Source organism: Apium graveolens, chromosome 3 (assembly GCF_009905375.1).
Source record: "Apium graveolens cultivar Ventura chromosome 3, ASM990537v1, whole genome shotgun sequence".
Taxonomy (NCBI): Eukaryota; Viridiplantae; Streptophyta; class Magnoliopsida; order Apiales; family Apiaceae; genus Apium; species Apium graveolens.
In genome coordinates this window covers 75,195,239-75,211,274 of record NC_133649.1, presented here as the reverse complement: position 1 = coordinate 75,211,274, position 16,036 = coordinate 75,195,239, and the positions used below count along the sequence as shown (strand labels likewise).

The 16,036-nt window shown below is 37.0% G+C and overlaps 1 non-coding gene across 1 annotated transcript; it reads left to right on the top strand.

Annotated features, from left to right (window-relative positions):
- The first annotated feature begins 2,178 nt into the window (after window positions 1-2,178).
- LOC141716545 (small nucleolar RNA R71) lies at window positions 2,179-2,285 on the top strand. Its single transcript, XR_012573251.1, has one exon. It is a non-coding gene; the product is annotated as a small nucleolar RNA R71 (small nucleolar RNA).
- The last annotated feature ends 13,751 nt before the right edge of the window (window positions 2,286-16,036 follow it).

The window sequence follows — 16,036 nt, the reverse complement described above, 5'->3', positions numbered from 1 at the left end:
AGCTCATTCTTCTCATTTGTTACCACAGTGTTACCACCTTTCTTTGGAACACACTGAACTGGGCTCAGCCACAAATTGTCAGAAATAGGATAGATGATCCCTGCATCTAGCCACTTGAGGTTTCCTTCTTCACAACCTCTTTTATGATCAGATTTAGCTTTCTCTGTTGCTCAACAGTAAGCTTTCTTCCTTCCTCTAGAAGAATTTTGTGCATACAATAAGAAGGGCTGATTCCCTTGATATCTGCTATAGTCCAACCAATTGCCGATTTGAAATCTCTAAGAATTCTCAAAAGCTTCTTCTCATCGGTACCTGAAAGGTCAGATGCAATAATAACAGGCAAAGTAGATGCATAACCTAAAAATGCATACCTCAAATATTCAGGTAAAGATTTAAGCTCAAGAGTAGAAGCTTCCTCAATAGATGGCTTGAGGCGCTTTGGAGAACTTTTTAGCTCCTCCAATCCAAGAGATTCAAAAGGCAAATCCATCTTTCGCTTCCAAGGAGAAGCATTCAAATATAACAAGTGCTCATCACCCTCATCATCTTCGCTATCAGAATTCCCCAATAAGGCTTTCTCTAAGGCATCGAACCTTAGCAATCGATCGAGTTCAGGATCACAGTATCGACCATTTCCACCTTAAAACACTCCTTATTTTCCGTAGGGAATTTCATGGCATTAAACACATTAAAAGTTACATCATGATCCATCACTCGCAAGGTAAGCTCGCCTTTCTGCACATCTATCAAGGTTCGGCCAGTAGCCAAGAATGGTCTTCCCAAGATCATGGGAATTTTCTTATCCTCCTCGAAATCAAGAATTATAAAATCAGCAGGGAAAATGAGTTTATCCACCTTGACCAAGACATCCTCCATAATACCTCACGGATATGTAATAGAACGATCGGCCAACTGTAAAGTCATATATGTAGGCTTTGGATCAGGCAAGTCCAACTTTTTGAAGATTGACAAGGGCATCAGATTGATGCTAGCTCCAAAGTCACATAGACACTTATCAAATGACACCTTTCCAATGGTACAAGGAATAGTGAAACTTCCAGGATCTTGAAGCTTCAAAGGTAATTTATGCTGCAGCACCGCACTACATTCCTCCGTGAGGGCAACGGTCTCTCAGTCATCAAGCTTCACCTTCCTAGACAGTATACCTTTCATGAACTTCGCGTAACTAGGCATTTGTTCAAGAGCTTCATCAAAAGGTATGTTGATGTGAAGTTTCTTGAACATCTCCAGAAATTTCGCAAATTGCTTATCCAGTTTCTTCTTCCGCGGCCTCTTAGGAAAAGGAGGTGGAGGATAGATCTGTTTCTCCCCTATATTACCCTCGGGAGGAGTGTGCTCAACAGTATTCTTCCTTGGTTCCACTTCGGCTTCCTTCTACACTTCTTCTTCTTCAGCCTCCACTTCAGAATCTGGAGTCTTAGCTTTTTCAGGATTTGCAACCTTACCAGACCTCAATGTGATTGCTTTAACAAGCTCCTTAGCTTCCTTCTTGCCTGGCACTTCAGTATCGCTCGAAAGCGTGCCAGGTTGACGATTCAGTAATGTATTAGAAATTTGCCCGATCTGATTCTCCAAGGTCTTTCATTAGCATGAGTTAACTGATGAAGTTGAAGTTGTTGCTTCGGGACATATTACGGTTGCTGAAAACCAGGAGGGTTATACTGCCTTGCTAAGTATGGCTGATAAGATTGTTGTACCGCATTCTGATTATTGCTCCAGCTGAAGTTAGGATAATTACGGTTGTTAGGATGATAGGTGGTTGGAGCTTGTTACTGTGATCTTTGAAAGTTGCTTATAAATTGAGCTGATTCACTAGAAATAGTGCACTGATCAGTCTCATGTGCTCCCGCACAAAGCTCATAGACACTAGAGATTTGATTAACTCCATAATTAGTCAAGGTGTCCACCTTCATCGTCAAAGCCTTATTTGGGCAGCTATATCAGTTGTTGCATCCAACTCTAGAATTCCTGATACTTTACCCTGAGTTAGCCTTTGAGAAGGATTCTGGTATTCATTAGCAGTCATCAGTTCAATTAATTCATAAGCTTCATTGTAGCTCTTAGCCCACAAGGCTCCTCCAGATGCTGCATCGAGCATGGGTCTAGAAGTAGCACCCAATCCATTATAAAAAACAGTTTATAATCATCCAATCAGGCATTCCATGGTATGGGTACTTCCTTAGCATCTCCTTATAACGATCCCAAGCCTCACAGAGAGATTCTCCAGTTTGCTGAGCAAACTCAGTAAGAGCATTCCTGATAGCAGTAGTCTTCGCCATAGGAAAGAATTTAGTGAGAAACTTTTGAGCAAGATCCTCCCACATGGTGATAGACCCTGGTGGTAGAGAATGTAACCAACACTTTGCTTTATCCCTCAGAGAGAATGGGAAAAGTCGCAGCTTGATGGCATCTTCAGTCACACCATTGAACTTAAAAGTGTCGCGGATCTCGATAAAATCCCGGATGTGCATGTTGGGGTCTTCTGTAGGAGAACCCCCAAACTGAACTGAGTTCTGTATCATCTGAATCATGCTTGACTTGATCTCAAAAGCGTTAGCCAAAATGGCTGGTCTGATGATGCTTGACTGAATATCATTGATCTTGGGCTGAGAGAGTCCCCGGTAGCGGCGCTAAAAACTTGTTAGGGCTAAACACGCGCTAATAATTCACGCAAGTATACGCGTTCGCAAGTAATATAGAATTATTTCTAGTTCGTTGCAACAGAGACTGGCTTTGGTTAACTATGTAATTTATGCACATATGCACCGATGATATGGTTATTATCCAATGCTAAGACGATAACAAATTGGGGTTTTGGTTATAACTATGATTAACTAATAATTATAACTAAGAAAGTAAGGAGAGTTGTATATTATATGAGACAAACATGGGATTTTAACTTCATTAAATACTTCATTCAATAGCCTTATTGTTCTTAACCTTAGCATGCACTGGTGATAACACTAATCAGATAACACGAAACTGCTAAACGCCAACTTTCGTTACACAAATAACATACTACCAAGCATCCATAAAAGAGATAGAAGCTGAATATACACCAATTATATTGAGACCCTATATGTCTATGGAATTTGACAACATAAAGGTTTAAAGCATAAGTTATCTATCATGATTACATAGGGCAACTAAGATGGTTAAAATTACCTACGAATCATGCATAACAATAACACATGAACCTATGCAAGCATGGCAAGTTCTAAATCCTTAAATTCACTGTCGCTTCATTAAAGATTAACACGCTATCTTATAAGTTCGCGACGCTCATAAGATGAATAAGCACAACCAATACAAGGTTATCATACAATCACCACACACTAAGGTATCGAAACAATTTAACTAAAGAAATCCAAAAGTAAATCCGCTAGATACCCATGATAACGATTAGCCCATAATCGGACTCATCATCAACGAGGGTTCTGATGAAAGCATGGTATAATAAATATAGTCTTTATACTGAATAAATAATAAAACCAAGTATGAAACAAGAGTAAGGTTCATGAATAAGAAAACTAGCATCCAAGTTATAACTTAGAAAAAAGATTCACAAGTAAAAATAAGATCTTCTTCGTCTTCATTGAATCGTGCTAACATGGTCCTCTTACGGCTCTCCTTGTGCTCTGGTACGTCCCCCCTCTTGGAAAATGTCCTTTATTTAAGTATATATAGCAACCCATGCAAGTAGAAGTCCTCCCAATTAGAATTTAAATAGAATTAGGATCCCGCTTCATCAGCGCGGGCGCGCTGCGCGCGCGCTGTCCTCATGTTGTTTGGGCGCGGGTGCGCCTGCTTCTGGAAAAACTTCTTCTTTCTTTAATTCTTGCTGCAATTGAGTTGGCTTCCTGAGCTTTATTCTTTGGACACCATCCTAACACCATATTAGCATCAAAATAATGCTAATTCACCTGATTCTTAGAATAATGCCTGAAATGCAAAAATACTAGAAAACATGTAACACCCGCAAATCAGGGGTCGGGGATTCGGGTTGTCACGAGTTCCATTTCCCTTATCAATACTTAATCTTAACAGTCAACCAACTACTGCGTACTGTGATCCCACAATGTACACACACACACACCACAAGTTATAGTCTCAGAGATGAATACCACAAATAACACAAGTCATTTTATTCCACAATTATAAGTCATTACACCTCAAAAGGGTTTCTGAATAATTTACATATTCCTTGCCATTATTACAATTCATAATATACATAAGTCTGGTAAATCAATAGTTGAAAACCTAGCCTATTGGTAGTTCCTACCTCAGCTACGGTGGCATCAACGCCGACAGGAAACTGCTGAACATTTCCTATCCGCTCGCGAATTGGGAGCTTGATCCTGTTCATCTTTTCTATCTGTTGTTGTGTGATGAAAGAAGAAAGCAAGGGTAAGCAACAAGCCCACCAAAATAATATGTATAATGATTAACAATATATGAGCATTCTCATAGCACTCATGAAAGTCTTGGTCAAGAAGAATTGAACCAAGCTTGACCTCTTAATGCGACCAAGTCGCAAAATATTTAGTATATATGTATATATACTTTTCAAAATCTTTGAAATCCTCTGCCATGCAGAATATACACATGGTTCTAGTTTATAATTGTATAAAATATCGTTGTAAAGTGATCTTATATATCTAACCTTGTCTCAACGTTTTTCTGAAAATCTTTGTCATGCATAAGATAATCATTAACTAGATATAAGTTGAAAAGATGAAGTTAAAAGATACTCCAATATACTATATCTTTCCCAAATACTACTTGAACTACCACATTCAAGGTATAATCCGCTTTAAAAGTTCATCACATAGATGAGACTACAAGATAAGATTTGAATAGATTCAATCTTTGAAATATTATTATAAATAATGAAGTTACGAGATACTTCATTAAGTCCCGATATATATATACACCTATATATACATTTCATACACTCCTTGAAAACCTCTGTTATGAAAATTATAAACAGAGTTGCAATATCCAATGAATTTGGAAAGGAGAAAACCTTGGCATAAACCTGATATCTTGCTGATCAGGCAAAGATACCAATACGTAACCTTTTCTACTAGTAGATGAAGGAATTCCCCACCGGTCATCACCCTGGCCGCATTAGGACCTATGATGGACTACCACTCAGCCACTTACGTATTGATGGACTCCCATTGAGCCACTTACACTTTCATGGACGCCCTCTGAGCCCATGTTGCTTATGCCGACTCAATTAGATGAACTTACTTCCCGAACGATGGGCAAGTAATCAAGATGTTTTCTCAAAACAACAACCTCGTTGCGAATGTAAAATACATCACTGAGCCGGATACCTCAGGCTTTGAGCGAGTATTTAAATCCCCTTCGAAAGGAAGATCTTAAATATAAAAATGAGTTTTGGGATCCGCTCTAACTTTTAAAAATCATTTTGAAGACTCGAAAACATTTTTAAGAATGTTTGGAGTAATGCTGATTTAATGAAATGAATCAGTCCCGATATATTAGAAAATATCTGAATATTATTATTTAAATAATATTCCCATAAGGATAATCTTTATAAAAATAATTTGAAGTAGAAGTTTTAAAACTCATTCTTGAAATGAATAATAAATAACCAAAGATATACTTATACGAAAGTACAATCTTTATTTGAATAATCGAAAATAAGTTTGATTATCGAAACATTATTCTTTAATAAAATAAAGAATATTATTTAATAAAAGAAGCGGAGTCATAAGCCCTCGAATGAATATTCAAAATAATATTCATTAAATAAAATAAACGGAGTCTTAAGTCCTCGAATGAGTATTCAAAATAATATTCATTAAATAAAATAAACGTGTCATAAGTCCTCGAATGAATATTCAAAAATAATATTCATTAATTAAAATAAAGTTATCGAATAAACCTTATTCGATTAATAGTTTTGAAAACTATATCTATATATTGTAAAAATATATATAATATACTCGGGAACATCGACTCCCGGTTTAGAAAATGTTAACCTTTGGGTCCCCTATACTAAGGGTATACGCAACAATTGCTTATCTCTAGCATAGGTATTATGCAACTTATAAGCAATTGAATCAAAAATTAGATAACAAGATTACGAAACAGACATGCATATATACCATATTACATGCTCCAATATATCGCAAGATTTGCTAATAACAATCATGCATTTATCACAAGATAATGCATATACATATATTTACATCACAACAATAGTATAACGGGTATAAAACTTGCCTGAGTGCTCTGGGGTAGACTTAAGCTTAGAGTGGGTCCGGTAACCTATGAAAAACAACATAAGCCAGAATTAAACCACGGTCGCTTAAGAAACTAGACTTTAACTAGTTGAACCCTAATGTTTGCTTATGGTCATTTCTACGCTTAACAAATCACATAAGTCGTTCGAGTACCCTCGCTCCACCATTTTTAATAAATTAACCATTACGAATTTTAAGGCGACGCTTTCGCGAATACCCTACCAACTGCCTAGTCCACTTTACATAATTTTTTCATACTCCAATTAGTCATTTAAGGGCCTTAACCAAGATTTCAAAGTAAGGCGAGGGGTAATGGTTTGTTCGCGAAACGCCGTTACATAAAACGGTCGTTTCTCCTAAACCGTACATCGGATTCAAGCGAACCACATATCAAAACGAAGCTCGTAACATGAAATATCTAAACATGTCAAAGTTTAAAATCTTTCAGTGAGTTCACGGGTCCTAAAGTTAAGAACAGAACAGTTAAGGAAAATCGGGCATTATGACGTTTATGTTTACGCGATTTCCAATTTAATTAACACTCTAAATTATCATCAATTCACTCACAACCACCAATACAACAATATTCAACCATCATACTATAAACTCAGTCCCCAACTCCAAGTTTTACCAATTTATCCAACCAATCAAAGACCCAATATTCAAAACCAATACAAATCCACCAAAACTACTTATAATCAAAGATCAAGCCTTAATACTAACAATGCTTCAATAAAACTTAATGGAATCATAAAATCAAAGCTAGGGTTTGAAGTTGATACCTTCCTTGGTAGGTGTTAAGTTGCTAGGAAGCCTTAGGGAGCCTTAATCTAACTTCCTACAAGCTTGATCTTTCCAAAGAAATCATGAACACAAAGTTAGGTTTTGAAGTTTGTAAAAGTCCGATTTAAAGAACTGTAAAAATGAGGGTCTTACCTTGCTTATTTGGATGAGAGTTGTGAACAAGAGGTCATCTCAATACCTTTCCAACGACCTATAGAACACAACATTTGAGTGAGTATTGAAGGAGATATGATAGTTTTAAGTTTCTGCTCTGGTTTTGGCCGAGAGCAAGGGAAGAAAAAGTGAAGTAAAAATGTTTCTAGTTTGATTAAATAATTTGTGTGGTGTTTAGCTTGGTTACTTCCTTTTGTTGTTAATTAGATTGTTACCATGGTAAAAATTGTGTGGCTCACAATCAACCAACCAATCCCTCAATTTGTCATGCTTATGTCACCATGCATATGTCATCTTTCTCATATCATCCTCTTACACTTGTCTTCTTCTTGTTGGTGTGATGACATCATCATCCACTAACCTCTTTAATTAACCCCTAATTACTTGGCTAATGACCACTTATCTGTTATACGGTTCGCTTAACTTTCGTTCTCGTTTATCGTTTGAGGGATCATACTTGGGATCTTATTACTTAGGTTCCCCTAAACCTTTCTCAATATTTTATATTCCTTTTATGATCCTCTCTAAAAATCCTTGAATTTAAATCTTTTTTATCATGTTACCTTATACTCAATTCTTTCGGTATCTGGTGGATTTTCGGGAAAAATTAAAGTGTTCGGATTTGGATTCTGACGATCTTTACATACACTTATTTACTTTATGGAATACTAATACGATCTTAAAATTTCCATAACAGTACTCCTATATAGCGTGGTCTGATAATTTTCCTTAATCAGCATCATCAGCAAAAGTTACTATTCATCCGTGATTCAAAAATTCCAAAAATTGGGGTTATTACAGTCTCCCCTCCTTAAAAGGATTCCGTCCCGGAATTGGATAGAAAATGAATAGGGATGCTCTCTTAGCATTGCACTTTCTAACTCTCAAGTAAATTTTTCTACATTGTGGTTCTACCATCAAACTCTGACTAGTTTGATAACCCTTCTCCTAAGCACTTGTTCCTTTTCAATCTATAACCCTTCCTGGTTGCTCTATATAGGTTACGTCTGGTTGCATGTCTATGCGCTCATATGCCCCTATTTGTCTGGCATCCGAATTACACTTCCTTAACATTGATACGTGGAACACGTTATGAACTTGCTAAATGTTCGGGGGTAGGGCTAGCTCATATGCTAATATCCAAATACGTCTTAATATATTCAAGGGTCCAATAATTCGTGGGCTTAGCTTTCCTTTCTTTCCGAACCTTATCCATCCTTTCTAAGGGAATACCTATAACAGCACTAGGTCCCCTACTTCCTATTCTTTGTCCTTTCGTGTCAAATCAACATACTTCTTATGTCCATTTTGGGCTACTACCAGCCGTCCTCTGATTAAATCTATTATATCCTTGGTCCTTTGGACTACTGCGGGTCCGAGCATCTTGCGCTCTACAACTTCGTCCTAACATAAGGGAGATCGACATTGTGTTCTCTCAAGGATCTCATAAGGCGATATCTCGATACTGACATACGATCTATTATCGTAAGAAAATTCAATCCGCGTTAAGTGATCATTCCAAATTCTTTCAAGTCTATTGCACAGAATCTCATCATAGCTTCTAGCATTATAGCTTTTGCTTCTCAATACCCATTCTTTTCCAGTTCGTAATAGTTACTATCTTCCGTTCCTAATATTATACTGGTTATACTTTTGCTCGTTAGTGTTCTATAACCTTTTAACAACCACGTCAACCTTAGTATCACGAACGTGTTAGATTCAGAATACCACCGCACTGGTACTACTCATTTCTAGCTGCTTCTATCTTCAAAAGCTTGGTCCTTCATATAGAAGTACAAAAATTTATTGAGAGATCACTATGATCATGAACACTTGTTATATCGCATAGTTAGTACAGAAGGTGGCCAGTCTTTAGTACTTGACAAGCAATTAAACAACATGTGGTATCCTACTAGGCTTCTATCACACAGATAGATAGTCATTCGGCAATACCTCCCTTTCTGGAAGGGTTGTTCTTCTCAGCTTATACAAAATGAAAAGGAGAGAGAAGAATGAATTGAAGAGAATTGTATATATATAAAATATACTGCCACAAAATATCTGGCTTGGAATCTACCTCTGAACTATAGAGGTTTGTCATAGGAGAACAAAACATATACGTATATATATCAACATAAGGTATTATAGCATCGTATTTTACATGCCTAAATATTTTTGATATTCTGTCCATCATTCTATGGACCCATGCTCTTGCTCGAGCTTATATACAATCACCTTTGAAACTCCCTCGACATCGAAAATCGAATCTGGGATCTCATTCTAGACATCATCATTACTAGAATTCTATGCTTGCACCGCAACTTTCCTCGTATAGTAATACGACTCTCTATTGATAAGAAGGAATAAGTATTCAATAGGTAAATAATCGACTTAATTAGTCTATTAATGATAACTTATACATCACCACAACCCGATTAGTGGTACCCAATCTCAACATCCATTACACTACAACTCTCACGGTTGTAATCGGCTCATTATCCAAAGAATCGTTGCTGCATTACTAGGGTCCACCACTGACCTACTGTAGTCATTCGTTTTCCATGAAGTTTTAATAGCTAACCATACGGAGTCCATTCATATCATATCGAATCCTTCTAAGGAGGTAACATAATCACCATTCATGATTCGTGAAGAACATTCCTGATCCTGACGTACATACATGACATGAAGCAGATAAAATTGCAAAAGAGTTTCAATCAAAGCAACGATAGCAGGCTAATACCATCATTAACCATATTTCTTTAATGGGAGACATGAAGTTCAAAGGTTCATTTAGTCCTTTCGTAACATGCTCCTGGCTTATCTCAAGATAGGACCTTCTAAGATAGAAAGCCCGCTCACGGCGATTACATGAATTAAATCTTTACCAAACTACTATTACGGTTGAGTACCGCAGAGTCATCAGAAGGAATGTCAATCTTTCACACCATAATACAACCTTCATGGAATTAACCATTATCATTGTATTCCTCTAGCACGAGCGCCGATAATTGTCCTCTTACACTTAAAGTGTTGGCCACCTCTTTGGCCTTTCTTGATAGTAAACTTTTCTTACAATCAATGTCATTTTAACCACCTCCAACTAAATTTTCTACCTCATTTCAATCACTACTTATGTGAAAATACTTCTCTTAAGTCCCGGTGAGAAAAAAAATCACCATTTTTCCATAAGTCATTGCCTTAGTCTTTAGATGTGAACATTGCCACGACTGACTCTCGATCATACTTAGGACGTCTCTTATCTTGGGTCCTTCTTGTTTTCACCAATCTCGACCCTCATTGGATCGATCTATACTTTCTTATGGTTCAACACGTGCCCCACCAGGCATTATTATAATTACGTCATATTTCCTTCATCAAAATTTCTATTCTTAAGAACTTTGAATATTACCTTTTTCCTTGTAAAACCTCTAAGGTTATCATTAAATCCTTCATCAGGTACACCCTAGGCACAGAGCATATCAAGATACCATTTACTAATACCAGAATCATTGTCTATATACTTCTAAAAAATTTCTCCACTGATCCTTAAAGGTTGTTGTTACCTTAATCCTTTCCAATTCATACTGCCAAAACTCATGCTTTCCCTATTAAGGGTGAAATGCCAACCTTTATGCATTCCCCTAGGATTCATTTCAAGTTATTAGGGTTTTATCCTTAATTCCACCTTTAAAAGATACTTACACTCTTCCATGGATAAATCAAGTCATATATCCTTGATAGATTATCTTATTCAATCATTCCCACCTCGATAGTCTATACCAATTTCACAATAACATCTGTATTCAAAATGAGGTTAATCAATATGGCCTCCAAAAGATAACAACGGTTATCTACTTTTCTTACCTGATTCAAGAATGATAACAGGGATGTTCTAGAAGATATTGGTCATGTTCAACGTGAACCTTTTAGTTCTAACTACTCATTTACCTCTTTTATTTATCTCAACAGTCATCTCAATGTTGGGATATCTTTCATACGTGGCGTCCACCTTTCTGGGTATCATGCCCCCGGTCTTACACTTCACATTCTTGAAGGTCACTTCCTTCATCCAATTTTCCTAATTTCTTACTTTCTTGTCTCCTCAGTCCATCCGTTTTTCCTTATTAATCAATCGATATATCTCAAATTTTCATCGAATACTGTCAACTTCAAGGGAATTAACTATACGTATCGCTTACACCTTCAAACCTTGAATTTATCTCATGATCAGTCACCATCGCGCTGATGATGACACACTTCTCTATATTTATTGCAAGGGTTTCTTAGGGTTTCCCATACCTAACTCCCTTATCACTTCTCAACTCTATTTCCTTTATATCCCTTTATACTTCTGCCCTTTTCAGTCTTTTATTTTCGTTTCCATTACAACCATTAAATGAACCAACACAACATAAGCATTGATTTCAAACATCCCGTCATTCTAGATTCGTGTCCTCAGAACGAATCTTGACAACTTTTACAACTTAGATTCATAATTCATCATACTCGTCCTGCTTTTGTTCTGGTTCTAAAGCTTTTACACTACCTCCCTAACATTGGGAAGTACTTTCCCAAAAACAATTGTCTGAACTTTAATCAGTTTATTATAACCTCTGGCTCCGTGCCTTTCTTGGCCTTTCACCAATGGGTGGCCTCTCTCTTAGGGGGTAAGTGACAAAAATAGTCTTTTGTGCTTCGTCAATCATTTAGAATCTCAAATGATTCCTATATTTCCTTTAGTCAGGCTCTTGCCTCAACTGGGTCAACCTGTTCCTTGGAACTCTGAGAGCTTAGCGACTTAAAGGTCATGAAATAAATTTCCTATCGCATTGTTTCCTCATGGTGGTGGTTGGGAATAAAAGTATAAGTTTTGTTTAGGCAGGTCCATGAATTGCCCCATAGGAGTACTGTCCTAGTTCTCCCTATCTTGCTCGACTTCTGTTTTCTCAGTATGAAATATTTTCTTCTCCTCCCCATAATCGGGGTCATCCTACATGTTTTAAATCCTCCTTTTCCACTTCATTATGTTATGGGTTCCTTCTATCTTGATGGCGTCCTCCCTGACTATCACATTCAGGGTTTGCCCTAAATCTTATTCCTCGAATTATGACTTTCATCTAAGATCCCGTCCTTAAGGTATTGAACATTGAAACCCATTTTTTGTCAGAATACCTCATTATTCCCTTAATCTTTCTCGGCATTAATCTCTTTTCCAGTCATTGACTCCCTGCCTTCATTCATTACTTTTTTTTCTTGGCACAATCTAATCTTTTTCCAATAACTCGGGCTGCATTACAATCTCAAACAGCTTTTCGGTACCGGCTCCGGTTGCGTTCACTCCTATTTCCATTTCCACAAAATCTCTTATCAACTCTCTCAAAGACATTATCATTCTTGAGTCTCTCCTTTACACTAAGGGCATTAGCCACCATTTTGGCTTTCCCTGGATGATAAAGAATCTAATAATCGTAATCCTTGATTAGCTCTAACCACCTCATCTGGCGCATGTTGAGCTCTTTCTGCGTGAAAATGTACTAGAGCACTTATGGCTTAGGTAAATCTCGCACTTATCTCCATACAAGTAGTGCCTCGAATCTTTTAGGGAAAAACTATTGCCACGGGCCCAAGCTCATGGGTGGGGACATCGAATTTTATATTCCCTTAATTGTCTTGACGCATACGCGATTACCTTGTTGTGCTGTATAAGAAGCACCCTAATTCCTTATGCGAAGCGTCACTACACATCACAAAATCTCCTTTTCCATCTGGCAACACCATCATAGGGGCCGTCACCAATCTTTGCTTCAGTTCTTGAAAGTTGTTCTCGTATTTCTCTGTCCATTCGAACTTCTCAGTCTTACGAGTAAGCGCATTAAAGGGGCTACTATCTTTACGAACTTGAACAAACCTCCTGTAGTAACCGGCCAATCCTACCTCTGGTAGTCGCCCTAACCATAGTCATCAATTCCTCAGTGGTCCTTTATTCATTCTTGTCAGGATCCTCCACGGGATTCTTCTCAGCAACAATCCCTTCTAGGACAACATCCTCAACCGCTACATCCTCAATATGAACATCATCCGGTCCCGCGTTAGGACGCTCTATCGGATCCATAATCTGATCTCCAATAAGTAATAAAACATCATCGCGTTGTTGCTCCTCAACCTCAGGGTTCGGAGTCCCGCTGCCATATACGATAACGAACTACGCTTCTATTACGAAATTTATAAGGGTTCCCATAAGGGCTTTAACTGTCAGTACTATGTTAGGTAGTTCGACTATGAACTTGGCAAGAGTTCCTGTTATCTTAGTGAACTTATTATTTTAACATCATATCATCTCTGAGGTTTATAACGCTTAGCTCTGATACCATTTCTGTAACACCCGCAAATCCGGGGTCGGGGATTCGGGTTGTCACGAGTTCCATTTTCCTTATCAATACTTAATCTTAACAGTCAACCAACTACTGCGTACTGTGACCCCACAATGTACACACACACACAACAAGTTATAGTCTCAGAGATGAATACCACAAATAACACAAGTCATTTTATTCCACAATTATAAGTCATTACACCTCAAAAGGGTTTCTGAATAATTTACATATTCCTTGCCATTATTACAATTCATAATATACATAAGTCTGGTACAGCAATAGTTGAAAACCTAGCCTATTGGTAGTTCCTACCTCAGCTACGGCGGCATCAACGCCGACAGGAAACTGCTGAACGTTTCCTATCCACTCGCGAATTGGGAGCTTGATCCTGTTCATCTTTTCTATCTGTTGTTGTGTGATGAAAGAAGAAAGCAAGGGTGAGCAACAAGCCCACCAAAATAATATGTATAATGATTAACAATATATGAGCATTCTCATAGCACTCATTAAAGTCTTGGTCAAGAAGAATTAAACCAAGCTTGACCTCTTAATGCAACCAAGTCGCAAAATATTTAGTATATATGTATATATACTTTTCAAAATCTTTGAAATCCTCTTCCATGCAGATTATACACATGGTTCCAGTTTATAATTGTATAAAAATATCGTTGCAAGGTGATCTCATATATTTAACCTTGTCTCAACGTTTTTCTGAAAATCTTTGTCATGCATAAGATAATCATTAACTAGATATAAGTTGAAAAGATGAAGTTAAAAGATACTCCAATATACGTATATCTTTCCCAAATACTACTTGAACTACCACCATTCAAGGTATAATCCGTTTCAAAAGTTCATCACATAGATGAGACTACAAGATAAGATTTGAATAGATTCAATCTTTGAAATATCATTATAAATAATGAGTTACGAGATACTTCATTAAGTCCCGATATATATATATACACCTATATATATACATTTCATACACTCCCTGAAAACCTCTGTTATGAAAATTATAAACAGAGTTGCAATATCCAATGAATTTGGAAAGGAGAAAACCTTGGCATAAACCTAATATCTTGCTGATCAGGCAAAGATACCAATACGTAACCTTTTCTACTAGTAGATGGACGAATTCCCCACTGGTCATCACCCTGGCCGCATTAGGACCTATGCTGGACTGCCACTCAGCCACTTATGCATTGATGGACTCCCACTGAGCCACTTACACTTTCATGGACGCCCACTGAGCCCATGTTGCTTATGCCGACTCAATTAGATGAACTTACTTCCCGAACGATGGGCAAGTAATCAAGATGTTTTCTCAAAACAATAACCTCGTTGCGAATGTAAAATACACCACTGAGCCGGATCCCTCAGGTTTTTAGCGAGTATTAAAATCCCCTTCAAAAGGAAGATCTTAAATATAAAAATGAGTTTTGGGATCCGCTCTAACTTTTAAAAATCATTTTGAAGACTCGAAAACATTTTTAAGAATGTTTGGAGTAATGCTGATTTAATGAAATAAATCAGTCCCGATATATTAGAAAATATCTGAATATTATTATTTAAATAATATTTCCGTAAGGATAATCTTTATAAAAATAATTTGAAGTAGAAGTTGTTAGATATATTTGATAATGTCATGGCTAATATGTTTTATGTTTAGATTTCAGATCTTATTTGAACAGAACAAATCAGTACTTAACTGATCAGTACTTATACTGGAAGTCAGAACTTAAGGGATATCAGTACTTATGTTATCAGGAGATAGATATCAGAACTTAAGTGCTGAAGGACGATCAGATAAGGACAGTAGCTGATTAAAGTTAAGAAGATCAAGATAAACATAAGAAGAGATATGCATGAAGAAGGAATTCCGTGAAGAATGGAATACTTGGAATAGAAGATATCTGATTGATATATTTTAGGAAGCAGAATTATATTCCATATCAATTAGCGAATATCTTGTAACTGTGTAGTATATAAACACAGACATAGGGTTTACACTATAAGTGTTATCATTATCGAGAATATTATTTAATATAACTCTAGCAGCTCTCGTGATATTTTGTTCATCACTGAGAGATAACAGTTCCAGATTGTAACAGAGTTTATTGTTTAAATAAAGTTTGTTTTCTGTTACATAAGTTCTTGAAGTTTGATTTGATTGTAATAAACACTGTATTCACCCCCTCTACAGTGAAAGTGTGACCTAACAAGTGGTATCAGAGCTATCTGTTAACACACATACAGTTAAAGATCCAAACACAATCATGTCTGACACAGAAACTCCAACTAAGCCTACCAAAACTGAGGAATCATCAAAGACATCAACTCAGAGTCGATATGAGACTATCAGAGTTCCCATATTGAGACCATCTGAATATCCCATATGGA